General features: G+C 40.7%; 1 long non-coding RNA gene across 1 annotated transcript in view; it reads right to left on the bottom strand.

The window, feature by feature from the left end:
* The window catches only part of LOC135111510 (uncharacterized), a 128,255-nt gene that overhangs the window by 69,248 nt on the left and 44,007 nt on the right, over nt 1-15,000 (bottom strand). Inside the window, exon 2 of the long non-coding RNA XR_010273758.1 lies at nt 1-43. This exon is cut by the window's left edge and continues 77 nt beyond it. This is a non-coding gene — a long non-coding RNA (uncharacterized LOC135111510). The remainder of the gene's footprint in view (nt 44-15,000) is intronic.

Raw genomic sequence — 15,000 nt, 5'->3', positions numbered from 1 at the left:
CACTCCCGAAGGTGTGTTGAAGGCTTCACAGCATCACCACTCACTATTCAGGAAGGAGGAAATGGAGATGAAGTTAGTTAGCTGCCTCGTTACGTCATCAATTGCATTATTACGTTGCTAGGGTAGTAGTAGTAGTAGTAGTAGTAGTAGTAGTAATAGTAGTAGTAGTAGTAGTAGTAGTAGTAGTAGTAGTAGTAGTAGTAGTAGTAGTAGTAGTAGTAGTAGTAGTAGTAATGATAACAACAATAATAATAATAATAATAATAATAATAATAAAAATAATAATAATGATAATAATAATAATAATAATAATAGCATGAGAGAGAGAGAGAGAGAGAGAGAGAGAGAGAGAGAGAGAGAGAGAGAGAGAGAGAGAGAGAGAGAGAGAGAGAGAAAGGTTCTCCTTAACATCTTCATTACCACAAGTATCATTTTAAACTTCATAAAATCGCACAGTCAGTAATGTTCTGAAACACTCCTGCGCCGCACCTCCACTACATTCAAAAGGCTCTAGTTGAAATGGCAGGTTTATAAAGGCGTTTTTTTTTTTTTTTTTTTATGGTTCTAGTGACTGATAAGATCCTTTTGAAAATAGTTGTGGTGAAAGGGTTGAGCATTGCAGAATAAGGCACAATGACCTTTGGAACAATTAAGCCGGCATTTTGGTGCTGAGGGCTTAATATGACTGGCTTATAGTCACTGGTACGTGTTGTAACGTGTTCCCTGAGTGGAGGAACGTGATATTACTTAGCTAAGGCAGTTTCGACGTCCACACTTACGTAAAGTATGTAAGCAAGTGAGTGAGTGAGTGAGTGAGTGAGTGAGTGAGTGAGTGAGTGAGCACATACTTATCTAGTTAAGTAGCTAATTAAATTAGTAAATAAATTAGTAAATAAGTGCCTAACTAAATAACTAGCAAACTAACCAACCAAAACTAGTTAAAGAAAGAAAAAGAAAGAAAGAAAGAAGCAAACACAAAAAAGGAAAAAAGAAAGAAAATAAATTGACAAAAACACAAAGCAAGTATATATATATATATATATATATATATATATATATATATATATATATATATATATATATATATATATATATATATATATATATATATATATATAAGAAGTCTAGATTACTCCCTTTAGAAAATATAAAACTGTTTCTATTTTTTTCCAAACTTCCGCTGCTGACACTAACCTAACCAAACCTAACCAACACTGTACCACTATCTACGCGGCTATACGTCATAAACATAAGCACATGTAATACGTGTACAATCTACACAAATAGACTTCTGCATCACTTCCTCCGTTTGTCTATCGTCCGTTATCACGTCCGGGATGTGTTCGTGTCCGTGGCACTGCAAAGACTTCCATGTCCGTGTTTCAAGTATAAGTATGTATGTATGTATCCATGTCTTTTTTTTATTTTTCATGCAGGAGGGACACCGGCTAAGGACAACAAAATCCAATTAAAAAGAAAAAAAGAAGGCCCACTGAGATGCCGGTCCCCGAATAGGGCCCAAAGCGGTGGTCAAAAATTGAGATAAGTGTCTTGAAACCTTCCTCTTGAAGGAATTCAAGTCATAGGAAGAGGAAAATACAGAAGCAGGCAGGAAGTTCCAGACTTTACCAGAGAAAGTGATGAATGATTGAGAATACTGGTTAACTCTTACATTAGAGACAGAATAGGGTGAGACAAAGAAGAAAGTCTTGAGCAGCCAGCGAGGCGGCAGGAGGAAGGCAGGCATGCAGTTAACAAAATTAGAAGAGCAGTTAGCATGAAAATAGCAGTAGAAGATAGCAAGAGATGCAAGATTGCGGCGATGAGAGAGAGGCTTAAGACAGTCAGTTAGAGGAGAGGAGTTGATGAGACGAAACGCTTTTGATTCCATCCTGTCTAGAAAGAGCGGTCTAGAAGAGTGGAACCCCCAGACATGTGAAGCATACTCCATACATGGATGAATAAGGTCCTCGTACAGAGTTAGCACCTGGAAAGGTGAGAAAAACTGGCGGAAACGTTTCAGAACACCTAACTCCATAGAAGTTGTTCTAGCTAGAGATGAGATGTGAAAGTTTCCAGTTTACATTATAAGTAAAGGACAGACTGAAGATGTTCAGTGAAGAAGAGCGGGACAGTTGAGTGTCACTGAAGAAGTGAGGATAGTTGTCTGGAAGGCTGTGTCGAGTTCATAAATGAAGCAATTGAGTTTTTGAGGCATTGGCCAATACTAAATTCGCTCTACCCCCATTCAGAAATTTTAGAGAGATCAGAAATCAGGCATTCTGTGGCTTCCCTGCGGGAACTGCTTACTTCCTGAAGGACTGGACGTCAACGAAAAAGACGAGGAAAAGTGCAGGGTGTTATCATCAACGTTAAAGTGGATAGGACAAGAAGTTTGGTTTAGATCATTGATGAATAATAGGAAGAAAGTGGGTGACAAGACAGAACCCTGAGGAACACCACTGTTAACAGATTCAGAAGAACAGTGACCTTCTGCCATACCAGCAATAGAACGCTCTGAAAGAAAACTTGAGATGAAGTTACAGAGAGAAGGATATATAGAAGCAGTAGGAGGATAGTTTGGAAATCAAAGCTTTGTGACAGACTCTATCAAAAGCTTTTGATATGTCTAAGGCAACAGCAAAAGTTTCACCAAAATCTCTAAAAGAGGATGACCAAGATTCAGTAAAGAAAGCCAGATCACCAGTAGAGCGGCCTTGACGGAACCCGTACTGGCGATCAGATAGAAGGTTGTGAAGTGATACATGTTTAAGAATCTTCCTGTTGAGGATAGATTCAAAAACTTTAGATAGTCAGGAAATTAAAGCAATAGGACGGTAGTTTGAGGGATTAGGACCCTTTTTTAGGAACAAGTTTAATGCAGGCAAACTTCCTGAAAGGTTGACAGACAGAGTTGAAAGTGTATGAATAGGCAAGGTGCAAACACGGAGGCACAGTTTCGGAGAACAATAGGAGGGACCCCATCAGGTCCATAAGCCTTAAGAGGGTTTAGGCCAGCGAGGGCATGGAAAACATCACTGCGAAGAATTTTAATAGGTAGCATGAAGAAGTAAGAGAGTATGGGGGAAGGAGGAACAAACCCTGAATCATCCAAGGTCAAGTTTTTAGCAAAAGTTTCAGTGAAGAATTTAGCTTTAAAGATAGATGAGATAGCAGTGGTGCCATCTGGTTAAAATAAAGGAGAGAAAGAAAAAGAAGTAAAGTTATTGGGGATGTTTTTGGCTATATGCCAGAAGTCACTAGGGGAGTTAGATCTTGAAAGATTTTGACACTTTCTGTTAATGAAGGAGTTTTTGGCTAATTGGAGAACAGACTTGGCATGGTTCCGAACATAAATATAAAGCGCATAAAATTCTGGTGATGGAAGGCTTAAGTACCTTTTGTGGGCCACCTCTCTATCATGTATAGCACGAGAACTAGTTGTGTTAAACCAAGGTTTGGAAGGTTTAAATCGAGAAAAAGAGTGAGGAATGTACACCTCCATGCCTGACACTATCACCTCTGTTAATGCAATCGGCACACAGACACGGGTCTCTGACACGGAAGCAGTAGTCATTCCAAGGAAAATCACCAAAATACCTCCTCAGGTCAACCCAACTAGCAAAGGCAAAACGCCAGAGGCACCTCCGCTCAGGGAGATCCTGAGGAGGGATTGGAGCGATAGGACAAGGTACAGATATGAGATTGTGATCGGAGGAGCCCAATGGAGAAGATAGTGTAGGAAAAGGTCAAGAATGTTGGGCGTATCTCCAAGACGGTCAGAAATATGAGTAGAGTGTTGCACCAATTGCTGTAGGTCGTGGAGGACAGAAAATTTATAGACTAGTTCACCAGGATAGTCAGTGAAGGGAGAGAAAAGCCAAAGCTGGTGGTGAACATTGAAGTCTCCAAGAATGAAGATCTCCGCAAAAGGGAAGAGAGTCAGAATGTGCTCCACTTTGGAAGTTAAGTATTCAAAAGAATTTCTAATAGCTAGAGGAGTTAGGTGTGAGGTATACAGCACAGACAAATTTAGTTTGAGAGTGACTGTAGTCGTAGCCAGATGGTGGACAACTCGGAAAGATTCAAGAGCGTGGGCACGAGAGCAGGTTTAAGTCGTTGCACACAGACGCAACATCTAGATTTGGATTAAAAATGAAGATAGAGAAAGTAGGAGGGAACAGAAAAGGGGCTACTGTCAGTTACCTCAGACACCTGTGTTTCAGTGAGGAAAAGAAGGTGAGGTTTAGTAGAGAAGAGGTGATGTTCTACAGATTGAAAATTAGATCTAAGACCGCGAATGCTGCAGAAGTTAATGAAGAAAAGTCAAGACACTTTGGGTCGATACCATAAGAAAAGTCCGACCTGTGGACATTTGTGGTCCCCTCCCCAGATGGGGACTCCGAGGCTGGTGTAGGAGTCGCCATGATAATTATGAATTTTGAGTGAAGGGTGTATGTGTGATTAGGTGCTTGTAGTTTTGTGTGAAGAAAGAGAGTTGTCTTTAGAGAGCAGGCTGTGACTGCCCCCTTGCGTTGTGAGACACAAATTGAAACGTTCAGTGAGGTCACAGCTGGGTTTAATGATAAGTTCACAGCACCCCCTGATGCAGTGCTTTAGACCTCACTAGAAGTATTTATCGTTTCGGCAGATGCCTACCGCCTCCTCCTGTATGTATGTATGCATGTGTATGTGCGTATGTACATGATTTCACCTCATGTCCAACATTTTGTGCAAACTGAGTAAGTCTAGATAGTGGGAATAATTTAAGCTGATGGTGAGGATAACTTAACCTGGATGGTGAAACTAAACTGAATGGTGAAAATAACTTAAACTGGGGTTGAAAATAAATAAGTAGTGAACAAAATCAAACTAATGGCGAAAAGAACTTAAATAAGTAGTGACATTGTCTTAAACTGGATGGTAGAAATAAACTGAAGGCAATATAAACTAAACTGGAAGGTGAACATAACTAAAACTAGCCGTGAAAATTGAAAATAAACTGGATAGTGAAAACAACTTACACTGACGGTGAAAATAAACCGAATAGTGAAAACAAGTTAAACTGACAGTGAAAATAGATTGGAGTGTGAAAATAACCTAAACTAGTGATGAAAATAATCTTAACTCCCTTAATCCACTCCGCGCTGAGTCACTCCCACACAAAATGGCTCTCGCGGGACTCCCTCACGCTCACTCACTCAAATAGCCTCGCCAACACGCGTGGAGGCGCCATAACATATGAGCATGCGCCACAATGTTCCTCCAAGCCCTCATTAGTGGTCATTCAGAACATTTACTGATTCAAAATTCCTGTTTTACTCTCTCTCTCTCTCTCTCTCTCTCTCTCTCTCTCTCTCTCTCTCTCTCTCTCTCTCTCTCTCTCTCTCTCTCTCTCTCTGGCGCCATCTTCCGCATATCCGTTTTTTTATTATTATTATTCATAGGTACTGCTGAGAAATTTACATCTCTCTCTCTCTCTCTCTCTCTCTCTCTCTCTCTCTCTCTCTCTCTCTCTCTCTCTCTCTCTCTCTCTCTCTCCCTTCCTGTGTGTGTGTGTGTGTGTGTGTGTGTGTGTGTGTGTGTGTGTGTGTGTGTGTGTGTGTGTGAGACCTCATAATATTACATATAAAAAGACTGGGTAACACAATACCAAAGAGAGAGAGAGAGAGAGAGAGAGAGAGAGAGAGAGAGAGAGAGAGAGAGAGAGAGAGAGAGAGAGAGAGAGAGAGAGAGAGTATACAGGAAGAGGAAAGATAGGTGAAGAAAATGAGAGATAGAACGAGAAACAGGAAGAAATCAGTAGTAATAGTAGTAGTAGTAGCAGTAACAGTAGTAGTAATAGTATAATAGTAGTAGTAGTAGTAGTAGTAGTAGTAGTAGTAGTAGTAGTAGTAGTAGTAGTAGTAGTAGTAGTAGTAGTAGTAGTAGCAGTAGTAGCAGTAGTAGCAGTAGGGGTGGTGTAAAGCTGAAGAAAGGAGGTGATGGCGTTAGTGGAAGACAGAGGCGGTGGAAAATAAAAGAGGTGGATGAAGGGAGGCATTAGTGTGGGGTGTGAGAGGTGACGAGGGTGGAGAGGTGCTGGAGGGGATGGTGGGTCAGTGGAGGTATAGTGGAAGAGGTGGAGGTGGTGGAGGAGGTAATTAGCGTGTGTTCCCCTCCCGTGGTGGTGGTGGTGGTGGTGGTGGTGGGCAGTTGAGGCCGAAGACACGAAGGCACGCAATGGCTGAACTAACAAGGGGGAAGAAGAGAGACAGGGAGAGGTGTAATGTCTAGCTGATCTAAGCATTAACGTTACTCTTGTTCCCGTGCTCTGAAACGCTTTGCTCTCTCGCCACGACTATCTTCAAAGGCCACAGAGGTGATCAGCCGGTTTCTCAAGACTGTTTCTTCTTTTTCTCCAGTTGATAATGTAGAAATCTTGTTAATCTGTCATTAGAACCGTAAAAAACACCTTTAAAGAGTCCTACTCTCACCACAAATATTTTCAAAGAGCACAGAGATGATTAGCCGGGTTCTCAAGAGTATTTGTTCTGTTAATAATGTAGAAATCTTGTTAATCTGTCATTAGAACACCCTTAAAGACGGTTTGCTCTCATCACGACTATTTTCGAAGGCCATAGAGATGATCGGACTGGGTTCTCAAGAGTATTTTTTTATATTAATGGTGTAGAAGTCTTGTCACTCTGTCACTAGAACCATCAAAAAGCCCTTACAATTTCGTGTCACTTCTTAAGGACAGTTTTCAAAGGCCATTACTCCCTCCTCTCTCTCTCTCTCTCTCTCTCTCTCTCTCTCTCTCTCTCTCTCTCTCTCTCTCTCTCTCTCTCTCTCTCTCTCTCTCTCTCTCTCTCTCTCTCTTAGTACAAAATAATTGTTAAACTGTTCATAGAATCATTGAAACCCCCGTGAATATTTTAATCGTTTCCACTACAGAAGAAAGTCAAGATGAGATGTCCGAGTGTGTGTGTGTGTGTGTGTGTGTGTGTGTGTGTGTGTGTGTGTGTGTGTGTGTGTATTAAGGAAGAATAATAGAAAAGTTAACTGTACACGTGATGAAATGCCAGACTTAGATAATACAAGAGACAGCTGGTGAATAAAATGTCCAAATACGTAAACTAGAGGGAAAAAAAAAAAAAGATAAATGGAAACGAGGATGAGTAAAAGATTGAGCAGCACAGAGAAAGAGTACGCGAGAAGAAAATTAAGATTATCATCACCACTTCTCTTTTTGTTACTTCTCTCTCTCTCTCTCTCTCTCTCTCTCTCTCTCTCTCTCTCTCTCTCTCTCTCTCTCTCTCTCTCTGACGATACGCGACACAAGAAAACGAATTATCATAAAGAATTAGAAGAAAAACGGGAGATGGAAAAAAAATTATCATAATCTGAAAAAAAAAGGAAAAAACAGAAGGAAACGAAATCATATGATCCTAAAATCTGTAAAACATAAGAAAAAAATTAAACAAAACAAAAATATCGCGTTTTCATAAATCAAGATAAATTTTAAAAAGGAAAAGAAATTAACAAAGAAATCTGTAAAAGAAAATAAATTAAAAAAAGGCATAAATTATCATAAATCAGAACAGAAGAAAAATGCAGAATTAAAAGCAAACAAAAACACAAATTAGCATAAATCAAGAGAAACAGAAGGAAAATGGAACAAAAATAAAAACAACTCAAAATATGATAAATTAGGAGAAACAAAAATAATTATCATAAATCAGGAGGAAGAGAAGAAAGAACGAGAATAAAACAAAGACACTCAAAAAAGAAATAAAAAAGCAAATTTCACATAAATCAAGAGAAACAGGAGAAATACAACAGAGGCACACAATTTATCAACATCAGAAGGAAGAGAAGAAAAATAAAAACACTTAAATCACCATAAAGAAAAAGAAGGAAGAACACAAGTACAAATGAACACCCGTTATAACAAATTGAAATAGAGGAAAAACAAAACAAAATAACACTCAACTATAAAGAAACAGCTGGAAGAACACACGAACAAAAAACAAAAAAACACACTCATCACAAATTATAATAGAAGAAAACAACACCCAAACTGTCATCAACAAGTACAATTAAACGGCAGATGTGAAGGAAGCTGCCACCGTTGTAATGAGATGCGGGAGGGAAGGAAGCGCTGGGAATGATGGAGGAGGCGGAGGAGGAGGAGGAGGAGGAGGAGGAGATGCCAGAACTGAAAGATGCCTTGTGGGTAATTCACATCCTGCGGAACCGGAAGAGAGGCAGGAGGAAGGGAAGGCTTGGAGTGATGCTTCCAAATGTACACTGAGCAAAGACCATATTTGAACTGCCTGTAGTTGTACCGTATTCTAAAGATTCCTCCCACACCTCCACTACTTTAAAAAGGCTCTAGTTGAAGTGACGCGGGCTTTTAAGGGTGTTTTTGTGGTTCTACTGACAGATTGATAATATTTCTACATTATCAACACGAGACACTATTAAGAACACGTCTAATCATCTCTGTGGCCTTTGAAAAATAGTCGAGGCGAGAGAGCAAAGTGTTTTTTTAATATACCGTGTACCTTATTCTGAAACACTTCCGCTCGCACCTCTACTACATTCAAAAGGCTCTAGTTGACATGACGAAAATTTTTAAGGAAGTTTTTTTTATGGTTCTAATGACAGATTAACAACATTTCTACATTATTAACGGAAGAATCGCTGTCAAGAACCCGGTTAATCATCTCTATGGCCTTTGAAAAATAGTCTTGGTGAGAGAGCAGTGTTTCTGAATACTGGCCGTAGAGACAAGGATGAGATTTGAGTGGCGCTTTGGTGTCACTTCCATTGAATTTTCTTTTGGTCCAGTGCTTCTTAACCTTTCCCTCTGCAGCCCCGTATAGTGAGATGCAGGCAGCCCACCACTCTTAACTCTGGCTATCTCCTGGGTACACTGATAACAGGTTCTTCTTCGCTTTACTTGTTCTATCACCACCATCGTGTTGCAACTGTTGCGCCTGTAGCCAGCTGTCAGCCAGAGTTGCGGGTGCTGGACTGCCTGCACCTCGCTACAAAAGTTCTAGGGTTGGAGAAGATAACGTAAGATGGAGTACTGCTTGATCTTTTGTTCTGTTCATTCTCCAGATATAAAACACAGAGGATGCTAGTACTTTTGTTCATGTATGAGGGGCACTGAACAAGAGCAACAGGGAGAGAGAGAGAGAGAGAGAGAGAGAGAGAGAGAGAGAGAGAGAGAGAGAGAGAGAGAGAGAGAGAGAGAGAGAGAGAGAGAGAGAGAGAGAGAGAGAGAGAGAGAGAGAGAGAGAGATAACAGTCCTAAAAGACAGGTCAAGTGTCATCACAGAGCAATTAATGCAGTGTTCTTCCTCACAGTGATAAAATACATGAACACAGTTGAAAAGACGTTAACGTTCATCACACAGAAAGTGCACTGTTGTCAGAAAGCATCCCTTCGATATTTTTGTTTTCTTCGTCTTCTTCTTCTCCTTCTTCTCCTCCTTCTCCTCCTCCTCGTTTACTTCTTCCCTCCGCCCCACTGCGTAGCACAGCTAAGGAGGGCTTCATTTTGTTCCACTTAGTCCCTCAGTCTTAAATCATCCTCCTCCTTCTCCTCCTCCTCCTCCTCCTCCTCCTCCTCCTCCTCCTCCTCCTCCTCCTCCTCCTCCTACTCCTCCTCCTCCTCCTCCTCTACGCTCAGGTCTCTAGCAGGTGCGTGAGGGTTATGAGTCAATTCGTGAGTCTTTGTCACGGCTGGTAAGTAATGTGATGAGGCAGGGGACGGGTAGCTGACTTCGGCACACACACACACACACACACACACACACACACACACACACACACACACTCTCTCTCTCTCTCTCTCTCTCTCTCTCTCTCTCTCTCTCTCTCTCTCTCTCTCTCTCTCTCTCTCTCTCTCTCTCTGTTCAGGGCCTTGAAACACGCAAGGTTCCGCAACGCACACCTTTCTTTACCTACACGCAACCAGGCACTCAATTCACGAACACTAATTTTGTCTTCACTTCGATATGTATAAAAAGATAGAAAGAGGATAAAAGATTTTCAGCGAACTTAGTAAAAAAGAATAAAAGTATGGAGAACAAAGCACGTTATTTTTTTTTTCTCTATCACTATCAATTCCTTTTTTTAATCTACAGCTATACAGTGGAACAGATTTCTGGTCTGTTTTTTTATATAAATATAATTTTTTGTGTCAAGGCTCTCTCTCTCTCTCTCTCTCTCTCTCTCTCTCTCTCTCTCTCTCTCTCTCTCTCTCTCTCTCTCTCTCTCTCTCTCTCTAACACTTTAACATTTTATTGCACTTGCCTTGCGCACTAAGCTTGCAAATAAACAATATAAACAGCATGTGGCAAATAGCCCTTTGTAAGATTGTAGCTTTTTGGACAAAAGAAAATAAAAAGTACCAAAAAAAAATAGGAAAAGGAAATTATACAAAGAAAATATCCATCTCCAATAGTTTGCCTAGTGTACAAAAAAACATTAAAATATAATAATAATAATAATAATAATAATAATAATAATAATAATAATAATAATAATAATAATAATAATAATAACAATAAAAATAATAATAACAATGTAACTGTTCTCTAGGTTACTTTGTTTTTTTTTTCAGTAGTGTATCATTCCTCTCTCTCTCTCTCTCTCTCTCTCTCTCTCTCTCTCTCTCTCTCTCTCTCTCTCTCTCTCTCTCTCTCTCTCTCTCTCTCACAAACACACTCACACACACACACACACACACACACACACACACACACACACACACACACACACACACACACACACACACACACATTCATCATATATTCTCTTTTCTTCATTGTTCTATTCTTCTTTCAAATAAAAATACCATTAAAAACTCTCTCTCTCTCTCTCTCTCTCTCTCTCTCTCTCTCTCTCTCTCTCTCTCTCTCTCTCTCTCTCTCTCTCTCTCTCAGCGCGTGAGAGGTAAATGCAAGATTGGTAAATATATATTGTGTTACACCAAGCAAAGTCATCACGTTTTTCTCGCTCCAGTGGCCCTACATACACCCACCCACACACACACACACACACACACACACACACACACACACACACACACACACACACACACACACACACACACACAATAAGAAAGTAAACGGTGCGCGTGCGTGAGTGAACGAGACAGGTGTGAGCGTCAAACAAACAAAGGTGTAGGGGAGAGGTGTTGACGGGTAAGACTCATTAACCTGTCATCAACGTACATCTCATATGTCACCTCTCTCTCTCTCTCTCTCTCTCTCTCTCTCTCTCTCTCTCTCTCTCTCTCTCTCTCGTCCTTCTTTCTGATTTTGTGCTTTTTTTTTTCTTAATTGTTTTCGTGGTTTTAATTTGTCGTATTGTTCTTCTTTTCTCTTCTTTTCTCCCTTTTCTTCTTGTTCTTGTTCTTCATCTACTCTTTTTTTCTTCTTCCTTTTTCTTCCTTTTTTTCTCCTTATAAACTCTTGGATTTATTTTCTATCACCTGACACACGCTTTCTCTTTCAACTCTTCCTTCCTTCTCTCCCTCCTTTCTTACTGTTACGTTTGTTTTTTTTAGCTTTTTTGTGGTTTTAGTTTGCCTTCCTTCTGTTTTCTCTTTTTTTTTATATATAAAGGTATGTTATTCATTCACTTCTTCAATCATCTCTTACTTTTTTTATTTATTTGCTCCTCTTCTTTTCCTCCTCTTGTTTTCTTTTGTTTTTTTCTTAGCCTTTTTTTATTTTATTTTTTCCGTGTCTTTATAAAGGTACAGGATTTAATTAACTTTTTTTTCACTTCTCACACATTATTTCTTTTAACTCTCTCATTCTTTTAACTTTCTCATCCCTTTCTTGATCTTTTGCTTGTTTTATTACTTTTTTTTTCTTTTCTTTTCGCTTCTTTCTCTCTTTTCAATTTTGTGTTTACTTTCATACCTTCTTCCTCTCCCGCTTCCTTGTTTTCAAAGGTGAAGCGGCCTATTTCCTCCTTCTCATTTCTCAGTTCGTTATTCTTCTTTCTTATCACCCACGTCCTTTTTAAACATGTAGCGGTCACTTTCTTCCTTATTATTTCTTAGTCTGTTATTCTTCTATTTCTATTTCTTCTCTCTTACTTCTACTGTTCTTCTCCCTCCTCAGGTATTCAGAAATGCTTTGCTCTCTCACCGCGACTATTTTCAAAGGCCACAGAGATTAGCAGTGTTCTCAAGAGTGATTTTTCTGTTAATAATGTAGAACTCTTGTTAATCTTTCACCACAACCGTAAAATTACTCTTATAAACCCGTAGAAGGTCAACTAGAGACAAAGAGGTGTTTCAGAATACGGTCCTCAGTCACACTTGAGCAGTAGGCGTGAGGGGGACTGAAGGAACGGTGGCGCTTGTTGAGGGGGTGATACTTCAAAACCTGCTGGGGATTTATCATACTTCCTCATCTTTGTCGTCTTTTGCTTCCAGTACCTCGTTTTCTTCGCCTTTGATTTTTTTTCTTTTTTTCTCCTCCTACTCTTTCTACTCTTCTTCCTTACTGCGTTCACATCGTCGTATTTTTTTTTATTTGTTTAGCAGTAGTAGTAGTAGTAGTAGCAGCAGTAGTAGTAGTAGTAGTTAAAGATGGTGGTGGCAGTGGTGATTGCAGTATAGCAGTTAGTGATGGTGGTGGTAGTGATGACTGCAACATGGCGGTAGTTAACAAAGGTGATGGAGGCAGTGAGAGGCGGGCGGTGTTTCATTAGGAGTGATGGAGGGGCGTGGCACTGAAAGCGGTGATGCGTGCCAGCCAGCCAACCAGCTACCCACCACCCACCCAGCCACCAGCCACCAGCCAGCCAGTTCCCCTCCCTCGCTTTTCCACCTTTAGTTCCCACGCTTATCCCACGCACCACCCGCTTCCCCAAAACCACCCACCAGCCAGCCAGCCAGCCAGTCACCTTACTCGCCCTCCACCTTCAATTCTCATACTTATTCCCACGCCCCCTCCTTATCCCCCTCTCCCTCCCTTCCTCGTTAAGATGGCGGACATTAAGAGCACGTAATGGACGCTCTCTGGTGAGGGAATGGAGGGAATGGAGAAAGGAGAAATAAAGAAGAACAGGCAGCAGCAACAGATCTTTTGTCCCTTATCAGGTTGTTTGTGATATGTATGTTTTTTTTGTTTTTTGTTTTTTTGTTTGTTTGTTAGTGGTGAATGAAGTATGTATAGTCTCTCTCTCTCTCTCTCTCTCTCTCTCTCTCTCTCTCTCTCTCTCTCTCTCTCTCTCTCTCTCTCTCTCTCTCTCTCTCTCTCTCTCTCCTTCCACCTCACCTCCCCTACTTTCATTATTCCTCCCTCCAACACCATAAACACACACACACACACACACACACACACACACACACACACACACACACACACACACACACACACACACACACACACACACACACACACACACACACACACACACACACACACACACACACACACACACACACACACACACACACACACACACACACACACATACTTCCCATCTCACTGAGCAATAACACAAGAAATGATACACCACCACCACCGCCACCACCATCACCAACACAATCACCATCACGGCGACACATCACAGCATCCCGTTAACCATAGGACGTGATGTGGTGGTGGTGGTGGTGGTGGTGGTGGTGGTGGTGATGGCGTCAATATTAGTACCATGACTAGCAGTATTAATAGCAATTGTGGTGTCACCAGTATTGTCACCACTGCCATTAATACTAGTGGTGGTGATTGTAGTAGTAGTAGTAGTAGTAGTAGTAGTAGTAGTAGTAGTAGTAGTAGTAGTAGTAGTCATGATGTGATAGTAGTAGTAGTAGTAGTAGTAGTAGTAGTAGTAGTAGTAGTAGTAGTAGTAGTAGTAGTAGTAGTTGTTGTTGTTGTTGTGATGAGATAGTAGTAGTAGTAGTAGTAGTAGTAGTAGTAGTAGTAGTAGTAGTAGTAGTAACAGTAGTAGTAGTAATAGTAGTAATAGTAGTAGTAGTAGTAGTAGTAGTAGCAGTAGTAGTGGTGGTGGTGGTGGTGGTGGTGGTGGTGGTGGTGGTGGTGGTGGTGGTGGTGGTGGTGGTGGTGGCGGTGGTGGTAGTAATAGCAGTGGTCGTAGTAGCAGTGGTAATAGTAGCAGTGGTCGAAGTAGCAGTGGTAATAGTAGTAGTGGTAGTAGGCGTAGTAGTAGTAGTAGCAGTAGCTTTCATGAGATAGTAGTAGTAGTAGTAGTTGTTGTTGTGATGAGATAGTAGCAGTAGTAGTAGTAGTAGTAGTAGTAGTAATAGTGGTGATGGTGTTGGTGGTGGTAGTAGTAGCAGTGGTCGTAGTAGCAGTGGTAATAGTAGCAGTGTTAGTAGTAGTAGTAGTAGTAGTAGTAGTAGTAGTAGTAGTAGTAGTAGTAGTAGTAGTAGCAGTAGTAGCGGTGGTAGTAGTAGTAGTAGTAGTAGTAGTAGTAGTAGTAGTAGTAGTAGTAGTAGTAGTAGTAGTAGTAGTAGTAGTAGTAGTAGTAGTAGTAGTAGTAGTAGTAATTGCTGTAGTAACACTTACTTTCATACAGTAAACATTTTCCATTCAACATCTGTCAACAGTTACGAATTGGCGGAAGAAAAAAGTAATCAGTTTAGCCAAAAATATATTAATTTATTAGCCTTTGTCCTCTGATGTGAAGACAATGGCGTGGAATATTAATGGACGTGATGTGTGATTGTGATGGTGGTGGTGGTGGTGGTGATAGTGGCAGTGGTGGTGGTGGTGGTGGTAGTGATAGTGGCAGTGGTGGTGGTGGTGGTGATAGTGGCAGTGGTGGTGGTGGTGGTGACTTAGATCCATCTTCAAAAATGCTTAGCTCACAACGACTATTTTCAAAGGCTGGGTTCTCAAGAGTGTTTTCCCTGCTAATGCTACAACCCTGCTACAACCATAAAAACATCCTTAAAAACCCGTGTCACTTCAACTAGAGATTTTTCTTTTATTTAGTGGAGGTGCAGCGAAGAAG

Source organism: Scylla paramamosain, chromosome 22 (assembly GCF_035594125.1).
Source record: "Scylla paramamosain isolate STU-SP2022 chromosome 22, ASM3559412v1, whole genome shotgun sequence".
NCBI lineage: Eukaryota > Metazoa > Arthropoda > Malacostraca > Decapoda > Portunidae > Scylla > Scylla paramamosain.
Note: the sequence above shows the minus strand (reverse complement) of the source record. Positions and strands in the feature narration are given on the sequence as shown.